The sequence below is a fragment of the Rhinopithecus bieti genome, unplaced genomic scaffold, assembly GCF_001698545.2.
Source record: "Rhinopithecus bieti isolate Rb0 unplaced genomic scaffold, ASM169854v2 scaffold_27006, whole genome shotgun sequence".
Classification (NCBI taxonomy): domain Eukaryota; kingdom Metazoa; phylum Chordata; class Mammalia; order Primates; family Cercopithecidae; genus Rhinopithecus; species Rhinopithecus bieti.
This window is the reverse complement of record NW_016813373.1, coordinates 3347506-3360927: the sequence shown is the minus strand read 5'-3', so window position 1 is coordinate 3360927 and position 13422 is coordinate 3347506. Positions and strand designations below refer to the sequence as shown.

At 41.0% G+C, this 13422-nt stretch overlaps 1 protein-coding gene and 1 pseudogene across 3 annotated transcripts in view; both read right to left on the bottom strand.

Annotated features, from left to right (window-relative positions):
- The window catches only part of CUNH1orf21 (chromosome unknown C1orf21 homolog), a 253360-nt gene that overhangs the window by 127023 nt on the left and 112915 nt on the right, over positions 1–13422 (bottom strand). The window lies entirely within an intron of this gene.
- LOC108512735 (thioredoxin pseudogene) lies at positions 12953–13416 on the bottom strand (annotated as a pseudogene). The gene has a single exon (XR_001880680.1). The product of XR_001880680.1 is annotated as a thioredoxin pseudogene (transcript).

Below are 13422 nucleotides of genomic sequence, written 5' to 3'. Positions count from 1 at the left end.
AGGGCCCAAGGAAAACCAGCTGTCTTGAGGGGAAGACTAATGCTCTGAGAGCTCATCTTCTACTTGACTGACCACAGATAATGAGGGCTGACTCTAAATTTGGAATAAACTTACACACAAAAATTCAGCTGAAGGACCTCATACACCATTATCAATTCCCTGAGTCGGGCAGTCCCTGAATGATGTCCTCACTAGTAGAAAGTGATTTAGTCAGTTCCAGTGTAATAGTCATTATTGAGTAACTTTTAGGGTAGTTATAAACTTCCTAACAAGAAGCTTTGGTACACTTAGTATAAAATATTCTCAGTTCCTTCCAGAACTCACTTCAAATTAACCTAATAAAGGCAAACATTTCAAAATAAGATTGCTTGATACATCTTTTTTGTTTGTTTGTTTTTTTAGACAGTGTCTTACCCTGTCACCCAGGTTGGAGTGCAACGGCATGATCATGGCTCACTACAACCTCCATATCCCAGGCTCAAGTGATCCTCCCGCCTCAGCATCCTGAGTAGCTGGGACCACAGGTGTGCACCATCATGCCTGACTAATTTTTGTATTTTTTGTAGAGGCAGGATTTCACTATGTTGGCCAGGCTGGTCTCAAACTCCTGGACTCAAGCAATCCTCCCACCTCAGCCTCCCAAAGTGCTGGAATTACAGGTGTAAGCCATCATGCCCGGCCACGGTAAATTCTAGTAATCTAAAAATATGATGTGTTAAAAGTAACAAGCAGGAAAATTATGTCTTTAGACTTTAAGTTTGTAGAAACTAAACATGAATGGTGTCTGACCACTGTATCTCTACTAGGGGAAGTATAAAGACTGTACATATGTGTACATATCCCTTATGATACTTCACAATCCAAAAATGTTAGTCACTAAGACAGCAATTCTCATATGCCTTTTGCATCCTTATTCACTACTGAAACCTAATGCTTATTTACATTTAAACCAGAGATAAACAAACCAACAAACAAATAGAGATGAAAAGCCCTGTGGTGATGCTTATTATTGCCTTGGTAGTTGCTATGGTTTGAATGTTGACGTTCCTTCCAAAATTCATGTTGAATTTTAATTCCCATGACGGTGGTATTGAGAGGTGGGGCCTTTGGAAGGTGATGAAGTCATGAGGGCTCCACCCTTATGAACGGGATTACAGCCCCTTGTAAAAGGCCTTGCAGGAGTGAATTTAGCTTGCTTGCCTTCCACCTTCTGCATGTGAAAGCACAAGCAGGCTCTCATCCGATACAAAATGCTGGCACTTTGGTCTTGGACATCCCATCCTCTAAAGCTGTGAAAAATAAATTTCCATTGTTTGCAAATTACCCAGTGTGTGGTGTTTTGTTACAGCAGCACAAATGAACTAACATGGTGGTGTAAGACTCATCTCAGTGCAGCCTCACTAATAAAGGGTATTATCATTTTGTAAAATATGTAATAAATTGAAGGATGAAAATGGTATCTAATTTTTATTTTTGTTTAATGTTTTAAAATTTACTAGTGACACTGGATACTTTTCCTATGTGTTGATCATTTATTTGTACTTCTTTATTTGTGAAGTGTCTCTTCATATCCTTTGCCCTTTTTTTCTTATTAGAGGTGTGGCGTTTTTCTTATTGACTCCTGTGAGCTCCCACAAATCACACCATTTTATGGGTACACTTCTGGCCCAAAAGTTCTGAGCAAAATACCTCTTGATTTTACTCCAGACATAAAGATGAAAGAAGCTATCTGCTTTCTGTCCTTGAGTCAAGTGCTGGGCACTGTCCCTTGCTATCCTTTCTGTGTTTCTTCTTTACTTCAACAATATTTATAAAGCACCTACTGTGTGCCAGAGACAACACTCAGCCCTGGGGTTATGTCTAGGAAAGGAAGAAGTCAGTCCCTGTTCTAAAGGAGTTAATGGCCAGTAGGAGAGGATGTAAGAAAATAAGAAAGCAGTGTGTACAGTTTTTATGGCCATGAAAAGCACATGTGAGGGTGGTGGTTATAAGATTAGAAAGGAGAGACCCCTAACCAAGGTTAGGCAGAGTCTTGGAGGATGTGACATATCTCAGTGGAGTCCTGAGGAACACAGCTCTTATGTATGGGAAGGAGCTTTTGGGCAAGGGGTCAGTGTGTTCCAAAGCCAAAGGGAACACGGCAAATGGGGGGAGGGGCAAGTCATGCAACACGGCAAACATGTAGAATTCCAGGGGTTAAGACAGGTGTAAAGAGAAAAGGCTGAGAGGGCTACGGGAACCGAAGACCTTATACGAGTCTTACTAAGGAGTCAGGCTCCATTCTGAAGGTGATATGGCCTCCCCAGCCAGTGTCCAGGCACTGAAGCTGCCATTAATAGGCTAAGCCTCTTTCCTCTGGCCTGTCCTCAAGCATCTCCTCTGGAGGGACTCCTAACCAGCTTAATCCAGGGTTTTCTGCCTCTCTCTGAAAAAAGGCAAAGGTGGAATTGATTAACACATCCTGAGATGGACCAGTCTGTTGAGGCAGGTGAGGAAGAACACATGGGGAAGACTAGGAAGGAGCCAGAGAAACACACGAGTCTCAAGAGGGCGGAATCCTTATCCCGGGTCAGCTGCCGGGGGGCTGGGGTTATGAGGCTTAAGATGCAACATATCCCAGGGCCTTGTTAACTGCCTCCTCCAACAGACATGCCTTCACCTGCAGACGGGAGGCATCACTGTCCTCAGAATGAGGCGCCGTCTTGACTTATCCTAGGGGAAAAAGAGAATGCCACTGAATCATGATACCAGCTCCTTCTCCTTCAACTGTCACTGAAACAGCACACCAGTGAATTACAATGAACACAGCACTGGCTTCAAAAGGCCTTTCTCTTCTGCACCTGGCTCTGTGACTTCCCAGCTGTGTGCTGTGGAGATTGAGTATAGACCTTTCTGGGTGAACTGAATGAGTTGAGATGTGTATGCACATGATGATATGGTCTCTTAGCAATCCTAGGGTCTTGCCCGTGTTTTTGAGAGGACAAGATGAAAGGTGCCCTCAGCTGCAAAGAGGAGAGGATGACCTTAGGGTTCAGAGGTTCTATAAGAAAGATCATAATGATAAAGCTTCTGTCATGACAGCACCTTTAATAATTAAGAGGTCCAGGACCTGCAGGCCCCATTCCTGAATCATTTAATCATTCCCAAGGCCAGACAACACATTTCCTTCATTCATCTGGGGTTCATTATTCAGTGACCAAGGAACTATTATCCAGTCATTAAGGACCCTGGAACATTCATCTTCTGACAAGCTCCGACAAAAGACATACAACCAGATCCAAACCCAGCCTGGACTCTTTTAGGAAGGCACGCTGCAAACCAAGGCTCTCCCTAGGAGGAGGGGGCTTAACACCTGTGCTGTACAGTAATCATTCCCAATCAAGGAACAGAATAGTGGCCAATGATTTGAAGCCACTTCCAGAAAGGGAAGACACACATGGTTGTTCTGAGAGACATTTATCTAATTTCTCAAGAGCCCTTCTCTGACTCTCCTAGCGGTGCTCATTTTCCACCCACTGAGGAACTGCTGGGACTCTTGAAGTCTCAGGTCAGCCAAATCCTCTCAACTATTCCTAGCAGGATTCCTGTTATCCTCGATAACCACTCAGGATAAACGGCTGTCCTAGTAGGCTATTCTCTCCCCTGCTTTGAGTTAATCATCGTGTCTACCCTACAAGGCTAGTATCATGACTCTCTTTTATAGCTGCAGAGAGATTTGTCCCTGGTTGGTTAGTCACAGGGTAGTGCTGGGCTCAAATCCAAGTTGGTCTGAGTCTAGAGACAGGCTCTTAACTACCAAGTCAGTTTTTTTTTTTTTTCTACCACAAAGCACAAGAAATAATTTTTTTAGGAGATGATGTAGGAATAAAGTATAAATGGATTCAGAAAGAATGTGGACACATTTCCAGATCACATTCCTTTGTAAATCGCAGAGAGATGAGTAAAAGTTAGAAGTACATCTAGCCTTCATGGATAACATCAGAAAAACTACCATATCCTCTCTTGTCACGTCTTTGGGCCTTTATCAGTGGGAGAATACCAGCCCTGTGCTACTTAAGTTAGGAATTAATGTGACATCCAAAGTAAATGCTGTGAAATCTTGTGTTGAAATGATGATTTGACCACCACTGCATCAACAAGGAGAAAACTGAAGTTTTTCTCCAATATATGGTAATGAATGCAATGTCTTTACAACTTATCTTAAAGTAACTTCATTTTAAGGCCTGCTGATATTCTACTAGAACTTTGACATATATTTTCAGCATTAAGGCCAAGCAATAAAATCAAGGATCTCTTCCTTCACTAAAGTGAACAGGAGCAGAAAGGGGAAGAGGAAGAGGAGAAAGAAGAGGAGGAGGAGGCAGAAGAGGAGGAGGAGGAGGATGAGAAATGAGAGCTATCATTTATAGAGCCCTTTCAATGTTCTGGATTTAGTTCTGAAAGTTTCACATATGACCCATTTAATGCTGACAACAGCTTTATGAAGTGGAACCATTAATGTCTCCATTATAAAGAAAAGGAAACTAAGGCACAGTTATCTAGCTGTACATCTACAGAGTGGTGGGACTCGGCCAGGCCTTGAACCCAGTGGTCTGATTCAGAGCCCATGCTCTTACTAATGTTTCCCACAAATGGGTAGTGAAGTAAATTTCTGATAAAATGAAAAGTTCTCTTTGTATACTGATATCTATTACAAAACCTGCAGGACTATAGCACTTCACAAAATGTATCATTTCCACAAACAACGATGTTCTTTTTCAGGGTAAACTATATTGTAATAACAGCAAATATGAAAAGATACTAATATAGTATCTCACATGCCCCCCTTTGTATATGAAATCAATGAAACTCCACTATCATCAGGAGGACCTAAAACATGAGTTGTTTTTCCAGGGCTGGGAATAAATTTCTGCTGACTCATCTGTAGTTACTTCTTCACTGCCATCGAGACTGACAGTCACGGATTTGCAGGATGGCTGCTGGGATTAGGAAATTATATGACCATTCCAAAAACTCTTCTTCATTTGTGTGACTGTCTTCTGAACATTTAACAAATTGGCCAAAGGTGAAAGACAGAGAGAGAGAGAGAGAGAGAGAGAGAGAGAACACATAGACATATACAGACACAGATGCATGTCTTAAGGAAGAAATATATCTTAATGATCTTTATGTGCATCTGACTTAATTCCTTTAATTGGATTCTGTCTTCGGTGAATTTCAGTGAATGAAAAATTCTTAGAAAATAACCATCACAGAGAAAAGCATTAGCCTTTGAGCATCCCAGGACCCCACCCCCAAGCCACCTGGCGAGGAGAGCTGCGTCTGGCTAGATGGGCTAGTGTGCTTTTGTGATGCAGATTGGGAAGGGGTGAGGAGGTTAGTGGGAGAATTGTGTCGGTCTGGATTGACACCGGAAAGAGCAAAGCTAATGAGCAGCACAGAATAGATACAGCGAGGCGCAGAAAGCCCAGAGTAGGCTGAGCAGGAGGGAAAGTTTTGCAAAAGATGAGACAGATGAGAGATTTTTGAGGTAGTTAAAAGAAGAGAGACAGACAAAAAGTCATCAGAGTGGCAGACAGCTATAAATTCTTGGAGGAGGAGTAGACTTCAGAATGTTGTGCTGTGGTTTATGAATGAGATTATTCAGTATAAATTTAAATTGGTTTTCAGTGATATTTGGTGCTTCTTTTCATATGTCTCTGGGCTGAGGCTGGCTTCCAGGAGGCCTGACTTTATCTGGGTTATACAACTTTTAGAAATAATTCAATGGCTGCAAAATCATAATGAAATAGGAAGAAACTGGACAGTCATTTTCAGCTTAAGTACTTCTCTCGTATGAGCACTGCCAATGAATTTTTTAAATGGAAAAACACATCTGAAATATCTTGTGATACAATTACATCATTTCTCTCCTTATAAAAAATATTCATGACTTGACTTTCCGCTGCAGATCTCCCAAAGTCAGTGCTCATATTCATAAAGGAAGCCCCCCTGAAAGCTGGTGGGAGCACCCACTCACATGTGTGCATGCGGGCAGGCAGCAGGCAATCCCTCTCCTTCTTTCCTTCTGACCGTCTGTACCTTTTCTCACAAGAGCTTCAGTCACATAAAACAAAAGATCATTTCCAGTTGATACGAATCACCAACTTATCTTCCCCTCAGAGACTAAAGTGTGTTCTGACAGCAACAAAGAATAGCTCTTTAGGAATAATGTCTGGGTGAGTGGGGAAAACGCATGCTCCATGATAGCTTAATGGTGGGTAGCACAGTAAACATGAACACACTAACTTCCACAACCTGGGAAGCTTAACAAGCCTATTTTAGCAACACATTCTGCTCAGTTTGTTTATAAAAGATGGTAGCTGTTCTGAATATTTATCTTTTGAGGAGAGGGTATGAGGATTCATTCATAAAGGTTTCAGAGCAGTTCGATTAAATTAAAATCAACCAAAGCAAGGTAGGCTCTGTACTGAGAGCCTGAGGACACAGAGCTGATGCCGAGGTGGTCCTCATGGACCCTCACCCTCCACCTATTTGTAACCTATTTAAACACAGATTAAGTTTGAATGTTCTTAGAGGTAATGCTATACTCTGCTTTCTCAAAAAAGATGTGCAATAGAAAAAAAATGGCAGTAATTTCTAGAACTTTTAATGATTTTTAAGTTATACATTTTTAACCTATAGCAAAGTACGAAAGGCCTACATAATTCTGTATAAACAATCCAAAGGTAAACTGGGGAGGACAGCTCCTACAGGGTACAGAACAGCCACAGCACCTTAGCACATCTTCTCTACTGTCTTCTTTCAAGTGGAGAGCTGCCCTTCTGAGATGCTGCTTGTGTCTGAAGGCCTGAGTTTTACCAGGTAAAATTCCAGAATTCAATAATTTTCAAGTATAATGCATGACCTGGACATGGTCCGATATTTCTCTTATTTGGTTTGCAACTGAAGCAGCACATACAAGGTGCAAAGAGACCTTTTCACCTGATCAAACCAGTGGGTGAATATGACTCTCCACCGCTCCCACTGGATCTGACAGAGGTGTGCCCGAAATCCGGGGGTCTTGGCAGCACATAAACAATGAAATATTTGCCAAAGCAGTAGGGCAAGAATTGCAGGTTTACTGTCATTTATACTCTCACTATATCAGTTTCCAGAAACAGCTGATATCACCACTTGAGGCAACTGTTCCCTACAGAGCAAGCCACCTTAGCCACTGGTAAGGTCTGGGTTTTAGGCCTTGAATTCCTTCCTGAACTAAGACTTCAGTCTCCTTTTAACTGGGGAGAGCCTAGAAATTATCTGTTTGTGTCTTCTTCAGGATGCTCTATGGGTAGACCTGGCCTTGGCTTACCAAACCCCATGCAAATAACCCCTGTTACCTGCCCCCTTTTCCACCCCTTCCGGTGGGCCACTCCTTTAACATTTCATCTTCCAGGATCCATTTTCTATCAACTTCTCTTCTCTCCACAATCTGCAGAAGCAAAGAAACCCTTCAAGAGCCAACGTTCTACAAAAAAGTGAGTGTACCTAACAGAAAGCTTACACATTCACCATATCTTTTTTTGTTTGTTTGTTTTTGAGACGGAGTCTCACTTTGTCACCCAGGCTGGAGTGCAGTGGTGTGATCTTGGCTCATTGCAAGTTCCACCTCCCGGGTTCAAGCAATTCTCTGCCTCAGCCTCCCGAGTAGCTGGGATTACAGGCGCCTGCCACCATGCCTGGCTACTTTTTGTATTTTAGTAGAGATGGGGTTTCACCATCTTGGCCAGGCTGGTCTTGAACTCCTGACCTTGTGATCCACCCACCATGGCCTCCCAAAGTGCTGGAATTACAGGCATGAGCCACCACAGCTGGCCCATCATATCTTGTAATAAATAAAAACAGCGTCTTTTACAGAGAATACTGATGCTATTTGACAGTGATGCTGGTAGTGGGGGGAGGGAAGGAAGATGAGTAAGTGTACTGACATTAATTTTTTCTTTAAAAGGTAACAGTGCAAAGTAGAAAGGAGATTCACAACGGGAAATTATCTGGGGGCTTGGTTTGACCTCCACAGAGATCTATGCTTCATTTGTGTATTTGTTCTCTCTTCTCATAGAGCACTGCTCCTATTCTGGGAAAACGTAAAAAGAAAGATAAACTGAATTGGGATGGTAGGTACAAGTGAAGAGGATGGGAACAGGGATCAAAGCTCAGAGCAGCTCATGGAGATCAGAAAGTGGAGCTCAGAGTTCCATGAGGAACAAAAGAGTGTAGGAATGAGAGTCTGTATTGCAGGGGGAAGGGAAGAGCCAGGTGAAAGCGGGTGGCTGTTACAGGAAGGGAGGTGAGAGTAGAAACTTGCCTCTTCGGGCACCCTGGCCCTTAAGAAACTTGCTAAAAATGAACAAGCAAGCCATGTCTGAAACCCCTTCACTCTCAGGTTGAATGAAATGAAACGTCACTGTGTAATGAAGACATACTGAGCAGATGTGCTGCAGTCCCAGAAGCTTCTAGAGAGCTGCAGCACTTCTCCTCACCTGGGCCATGCCCTGTGCCTGGGTACAGCTGAGCCCTGGAAACTGAAGTAGTAACGTAACTGTTAATGCTGCTCTTTCTATCCCAGCTAGCGTCAAACAAATTTGCCTCAAGAAGGTTAAAAAATTTTAAAAAAAGAGCAAAAGCAAAAAACATTAATGTAGAATTTTGACCCTATTAATCCTTACAGCCCCATCTTGAAAATCTTTGCTTTCACAATTTTCAAATTTCATTTTTCATTCCATGTTGCTAAGCCTCAGACCATCGTCATTGCTCTAAAACATAAAAACCCTGCCTCCTGCAAGCCACCACTGAAGAGGAGTTTGTATTGGTACAAAATTCTACCTCCCACTCCTGCCCTTAACAGAGAAAACCACAGATACAACATGCTCTAATGAAGTTCATATTTAATCATTCCCCAATATCCTAAACCTGCCCATATCTCATTATCTCCATTCACACCTCCCTAATCCAGACCACCACTATCTCTTGCTAGGACTACTGAGCAAGACTCTAACTGGTCAACTGCCTGACTCTCACTTCCTAAAGTCTATTCCCTAAATAGCAGTCAAAATAATCCTTTAAATTAAAAAATCAAAGTCAGACCTCATCACTCCCCTGCACTCAAAACCCTCTTCCGACTTCTATTACATTTAGAACAGAAGACAGTGTACAGAGCAGTACAGTCCAGCCGGACTGCCTCTGTGAGTTTATCACGCATCACCCTGCTGGCACAAGGGCATCAGACTTCTTCCTGGAATCCACTAGCCAGCTCCCTCTCAGAAATTTGGCTCTGTTGTTCCTCTGCCTGAAACATTCTGTTCCCAGGTATTCTCATGGTTTGCTCAAAGGTCAGCTCCTCAGATAGACTTTCTCTGACAGATGACTCTGAAACAGCCATCCTGTCAACTCTCCATCCCCTTTTGCATTCTCGTGGCCCTTTTCCCTGAGAGTATACATTTGTCTCTCTTTTTATTACCTTTATTACCTGCTAGAATGTGAGCCAAATGAGGGCAATCATTATCATATTACATGTTATATCCCTTAGTAAAATCCAGTTTATAGTATTTGCTCAACAAATAGTTCTTGAATGAGTAACTTTAATTTTCAGAGTTCCATCAGAGCTAAAAGCACATTGTCTTTCATTTTAACATGCTGGTCGTTTAACAGTTGCATCATGGGAAACAAGGCAAGAAACAAAGGAGGAAAGCCACACTCCAAACTCAAGATCTTATAAACATTTTCAGATAAAAAGATACCTCTTGAGTGACAGAAGTCAATGAAGACTAAAAGATTAATGAAAAAATATTGTGTTATAAGCCGACACAATAAATGCAAAAATACTTGGTGCAACATTAAAAATAAAATCCTATTTCATACATAATTCGACAATTTCTTCTTTGGTTATAGATCAAAATCAACAGTGACATTTATACAGTGAGGCATGCATATCTGTAGCTGGAAGGGAATTTAAATGTAATTTAGCTTGTCTTGAATGTGGTTTTCAAAATGAAAATCAAATGTAGTCTAAATAGAGATTTGTACTCGTGTGACTGTTTTGCAATTTGAAGGAATTAATTAGTTTCGAAGATGTGCTATTTTAACATCATGCTTTTTCACTTCACCTTTACTCTTTTACCTTCAATGCTTAAAGCCATGCACATAAAATTTTAAAATTATTTTTAGATAATATGAAAATATCCATTTATATTATAGCTTCCAGCATGGACTATTACTATGAAGAAAGCTGACTATAAACATTGTATTCCTCATGGCCTGTGTCCTCTCCAGCAGGCATCTTCCCCAGCTATGGCCCTTCCATCTAAGAAACTTTAATTATGTAATCTTTAAAAAACTGTCAAAGACGATTTTTATTCATAGTTTAAACATATGTTGTGAGTTATATTTTAGAGAATATTCATATATACTTAATATTATAGCCACAGAAATATAATTGCTTTATTATCCTTTAGACTTTGACTTTCTGAATTTTTTACTTCTTCTTGCCCTATTAAAGTCTGGTTGAACCAACAGAGTACAGCTATATAAGTTAACAAACAAGACCACACTCTCAGAGTGATCAGATCACAGTACAGTAGCTCTTGAGAAAATCAGCAACCTGGGAAATTAAATGTTCTCCTTTTGGCCTAGATTTTGTTTATAATTGTCTTCTATTAGACATTTCATTATCCCTTTCGAATAACAGGACCAATCTACACTACCCCGACTTCTACCACAAACCTTTAAACAGAAAGTCAACAAATGGAATCCTTCACTGACTAGCAGCAGCTGCACACCACCAATTCAAGCATCACTGGATGAAAGATAAATGTACAAACCAACCAGCTAAGGTGGAAGCAGAGATACAACTCCACACACTTCACGCTTTCTCACCTTCAGGCTCATGGTAATGTTTTGAAGCTACAGAAGATATTGGTGATACTTCTTTCTAATTTTTAATTGAAAAAATAAGTATCACAATGCAATTAACGTTTTGGTCAACTCTGGACCATATAGCTTTTAATAGCTGAACACTTACCACCACCACCATTTTTTCGGAGAGCAATCAACAAAGCAATAATCATATATAATCTTGCCAATGGCTCCACTGCAGGAAGGAAACTGACACCACACAGTTGAGTGAATTGTCCATAGTGTGGGAAGCAGGTAAATAGAACCTTTGAACGTTAGCACTCAACACTCCCATAGCAATCACACAGTTCCACCCACTCACTCCCAAGACACAGAAACCAAAGCCCACAGAGGTCACCCTGCAGCACGGTTATTCTGGGGCAGAATTCACATGTAACCAGGTTCTGCAGGCAAGTCAATGGCTTCTCTACAAACTGGGCTCACTAGGCTTTACAGTCACTTGTTTTTGTTTGTGTGCTTGTTCTAATAAAACCTTACACAGTACATTTAGCTCACTGTGATCTCTAAGAGGAGTGATTTCTGTGAAGGTTTGCTTACAGTAGAAAATTTGAGAAAACCTGAGAAATTGAGATTAAAGTTACAAAGAATGAAGATGGCTCCATTTCAAATTAGTCATTTGTCAAGCTCTACATCATGCTTCTGATTTCTTCTCTTCCCAAGAGACTTTACGCCTCGGAATGCAGAGCAAGACAAGGCCCGTTAGCTAAAAATAAACTTGAGATACGGAATTATATCAGTTATTTCCTATCTTTACTTTTGTTCTCATAGCTTAAACAACCTCTTGGGCTGAAAACAGGCAAAATGAAACCAAACCACTTAACCAGTGTCATGTGACTTAGCAAAGCCCTGAAGGTCACTGTCATTGATGATTCATAGCCGTGGAGTCGGCACAGGGAAGCCTGTTGCCCAGAACTTCGCTATCAGTAACCTCAACAGTTACTTTAAGCCAAAAACAAAGGAAAAGGGCCGGGCACAGTGGCTCATGCCTGTAATCCCAGCACTTTGGGAGGCCAAGATGGGCAGATTGCTTGAGGTCAGGAGTTCGAGAACAGCCTGGGCAATATGGTGAAAATCTGTTTCTACTGAAAATACAAAAAATTAGCTGGGCATGGTGGCGCACACCTGTAGTCCCAGCTACTCAGGAAGCTGAGGTGGGAGAATCACCTGAGCTTGGGAGGTTGAGGCTGCAGTGAGCTGGGATCGCGCCATTGCACCCCAGCCTGGGCAACCAGAGTGAGAGAGAACCTGTCTCAAAAAAAAAAAAAAAAAGGAAAGAAAGAAAGAAAGAAAAATAAGAAGGAAAGTACTACACACACTAACGACATCTGCAGGTAAATGAACTTTAAGGAAAGAGTGTTTCGTTTTCTGAATGAAATTTTATTCTTCTTATAAAAAAAAAAGCATTATGCTAAACTTTACTGTCATAAAGATGAAAATGTGCTGTTTATGAGAGAATAATCCAGAGAACTTTCTACATAAAGTTCACTGATTATTCACATAGCACTTTTTGTGTGCCAGACACTATTTTAAGTGTTTTATTACTTATTAATTCATTTAATCCTCATAGCATCTTATGAGGTAGGTTCCAATGTTACAAATGAGCAACCTATCAGTTTGGTTCCCAAATCAGTATGATTAGCCACTATACCTTGCTCCACAAGTTCTTTCTCAATGTCACCACCTACAGAGTTATAAAACACTTTTTTTTTTTAACAAAACTTCTTTAGAAAAAGGGATGTGGAATATTTGGAAAATACAAAAGAAGTACAGAAACTATCTCGTAATCAGCACCACCCAGAGATAATCACTATTAACCTTTCCTGGTAAATGGTCTCATCTATACAAGGCCATGTTCTGGCATTATTACTCAGGGTTCATAATAATCTAACCTGAGTTGAGGCTGACCACTTAGACAGCTTAAGGAATTAGCATCAAATTTTCTGTTTTCTATATCTTCAGCTAACTTCCAGATTCCTAACATGATTCTTTTTTTTTTTTTAAGTGTTAGAATTCATGTTTTATTGTCACGCAGATGGCAACTGGGTTTATGTCTTCATATTTTATATTTTGTAAATTAAAAAAATTACAAGTTTTAAATAGCCAATGGCTGGTTATGTTTTCAGAAAACATGATTAGACTAATTCATTAATGGTGGCTTCAAGCTTTTCCTTATTGGCTCCAGAAAATTCACCCACCTTTTGTCCCTTCTTAAAAAACTGGAATGTTGGCATGCATTTGACTTCACACTCTGAAGCAACATCCTGACAGGCATCCACATCTACTTCAAGGAATACCATGTTGGAATACTTTTCAGAGAGGGAATGAAAGAAAGGCTTGATCATTTTGCAAGGCCCACACCACGTGGCTGAGAAGTCAACTACTACAAGTTTATCACCTGCGGTGTTCAAGGCTTCCTGAAAAGCAGCCTTGCTCTCGATCTGCTTCACCATCTTTGCTGCTGGGGTCTGA